The following is a 2,931-nucleotide window of genomic DNA, read 5'->3' on the forward strand; positions in this document are numbered from 1 at the left end:
TTACCTCCTGACCCTCTGAAAGGAGAGGAAGTAATATGGCTGATCTTTGGCTGTGCAGAGTTGATGAAAAAAGAGAGAAGGCATTCATTAGATGGGGAAGACAGCTGCTACCGAATTGAGGAGATCGGGGGACATGGTTTGAGCTCAATAGCTTGTCCTTCAGAGGGACTTGAGATTAAGAGTGGACCAAGCTGGGGTGTCTGTAAAATTAACGGCAATTATTGCATTCTCCCATGGTGCTGCTGGCCAGTTCCCAGCCCTCTCCATTCTTCTTTCCGAACCCCACCATTCAATGGGCTAAAGTGAGGCATGAGAGGGTGTGAGTCATGGAAAGTCCACACCACATTTAAGAGTTGACATGTTTTTATTTCTGCTCCCCGTCATCTAGAGCTCACTTGCCACATTGTCCCTTTAGGGGCACCCTCTGACTCTGTGCAAATTCAGGGTGTTCACAGCTCCCCTCCACCCTCCCTGGCCTGTAGCTACAAGCTCACAGACAATCCTGTAATCTTCCCAGCGGATATTAATTGAAAGATTCCATAGTTGTTTCTTGGATGCTACCATTTTGTTCAAACTCCTCCACCTAACTCTCCTTTTCCGTTCTTAGTTATTCAGGATAGTAAGGAACAGGGCAGATCCAACTGCAGACATTGGCAGTTAACTTGTGCATTTTTTTAGAAGGGTGGCAACCGTATTCCATGTCTGCACTCAAAACCTTGTATGTATATGTAAATCTACCCTCTTGCCCTCCCTCTCCATGTGCACACAGACAAAGAATCCTAATGCTCACTCTCTGGCAGAGGGTCCACTCTCTTCCAGCAAAGCTATGTACTGGCTGTAGATCTGTGCCTCTGACAGACCGGGGGCAGGAAAAGGAAGGTCATTTCTTAAAGACGCCCAGGAGGGAGCACTCATCCTAAAATAAAATGAACGACAAGGGAATATTAGCATCAGGGGAGCAATTCCCTTCTCTATCTCCTGCTTCCCCATATGATATGATCCATGTTAACAACACCACATGATCCCACCTCCCAGTAAGATCCCTGTTAATCCAATTTCCTTCCGTTTTCCAATGAAAGCTGTATTTTATTAACTAGCAGAAATATCAAAGCCTATTTTGGAAACCCATCTCCTAAGTATCTCAAAAGTCTCATATCACATCATTGGGCGAGAGACTCACTGGTGTTCCTCTCCAATGGCTGCCTAACCCCTCCATGGCCTTCAGCCATCACAGCAGGTGCTTTGTTCCATCACACCTTAGTAACTCAGTCAGAGATTAGGGGCCTATTACAGGAGTGGGTTGCGGCGGTTCTGTGGCCTGCAATGTGCATGAGGTCAGATCACGATGCTCCTTCCCCAGACTGGACAGTAGAAATGGCTTGATAAAGACCCTGACAACATAGTAGTTGTCTTCCTCACCTTGAGCCTGCCCTACAGTCTACAGTGAAACACAAACAGTGAAACTGTCATCAACCTAGAGATGCGAGTACTTCATTTTCTGTCCCTGACTCCCTTCTTTCTCCTCTTTGAAGAGGAGCCTCATCACTTGAAAAGCGAGTCCAATGCTGAGGGCCTGAGCCCTCCCAGAGTATTTTAAACCCAGACTTGACTGGGCTCTAGGCAGGATAGAGATCTCTGTCTGTGGGAAGTGTTTTTCAATGACTGCTGCATCCACACTTTCCGAATGGTGGGAGTTCGGCTCCCCGAAGTGCTGGATACTCAGGGGAGGAGGAAGCTGATCCCAGAATTACCTGCTGAATGAGGCTTGATATGCCTTTGTGGCATATAAGGAGCCTTCACTGGGCATAAAGAAGGCAGTGAGGGGCCAGAGGGATGCAGCAAATGTACTGCGGAGATGGGGTCTGGCCCTCGATGGCGCCTTCATCCTAAATAAAATGGAAAAAACAAAATATTAGTAGTGAGTTCCCGATAATAATAATAAAGTATCAATAAGCACAGCAATTTAGGGACAGTGCTAGAAGGAAAACAGTGAAGAGTAGAGGAGCTAAATCATTGCTGACTCTAATATTGAACGGGAAACCCCATTGAAAATAGTGGCTTAATGCACCTTTCAGGTACCTAGAAAAAGGATATTGAGGAACGGGATCTCTGAGAGGAACCCAGGATTCAGCAACACAACAGTCAAGAGATTAAGGAGGAGACAGATTAAGAAGGAGACATGATTCATTCTATACTAAGAGCTGCCTGCAGGATAATCTGGGAAGCTGTCAGCCTCTGTGCCATTCGGAGACTGTTGGCTTAACTATGCGACTTTAACGCTCATCTTTCCCGACCGCCCACACGATATAATGTGTGTAATGCAAAACTCTTTTCTTACCAAGAATCCAGCGTTGATTTCACGTAATCCATCCTCCTCTGATGGTACTCCGATTGTAACTGGATAAAAAGAGACATTCACACTAGACATTAATCAAATTTTCTAGGGAGTTAAACGGCAATCTCTGACAAAAGGAGTAAATTGCCTAGAATAGGAATTCAGGTTCCATCACTGGAGATCTTGAGAAATGACTTAAATTAGTGTATTCTCTATTTTCCACACTGTAGATGATCTTGTAAGAGTGTTCCCTTTCATGTACTTTCTCGATACTGCTTTGCTTTGTACTGAGTTTATTTCTTCAAACCATCAGAAAGGGCTGTGTTTACTTCTGATGGTCCATGGAGAATAGATAAAGAAGAACGGAGTTAGTTGAATTGATGGGAGATTCATATAGTGGAGAATCTGAAATGATGTGATTTGTGCAGCTGGGCCTGGTAGTCAAACTGTTTCCATATCTCTCATACAACAGAAATATGGAAACCCTTCTCTTCAGAAGCCCCCAGTGAGCAAGTGTGACAATGGACTGCTCTGCTCCTTCCTGCCTACACAAGCCTTTGTGATCATAGTGCCCTCTCTAGAGACTAGTCCAGTCA

General features: G+C 45.1%; 1 long non-coding RNA gene across 1 annotated transcript; it reads right to left on the bottom strand.

Moving 5' to 3' along the window:
* Window positions 1-868: 868 nt before the first annotated feature.
* On the bottom strand, window positions 869-2,397 carry LOC120393263. Its single transcript, XR_005591979.1, has 3 exons — window positions 2,339-2,397; window positions 1,752-1,886; window positions 869-916 (listed from the first exon to the last, which is right to left on the bottom strand). It is a non-coding gene; the product is annotated as an uncharacterized LOC120393263 (long non-coding RNA).
* Window positions 2,398-2,931: the final 534 nt, after the last annotated feature.

Source organism: Mauremys reevesii, unplaced genomic scaffold (assembly GCF_016161935.1).
Source record: "Mauremys reevesii isolate NIE-2019 unplaced genomic scaffold, ASM1616193v1 Contig171, whole genome shotgun sequence".
Classification (NCBI taxonomy): domain Eukaryota; kingdom Metazoa; phylum Chordata; order Testudines; family Geoemydidae; genus Mauremys; species Mauremys reevesii.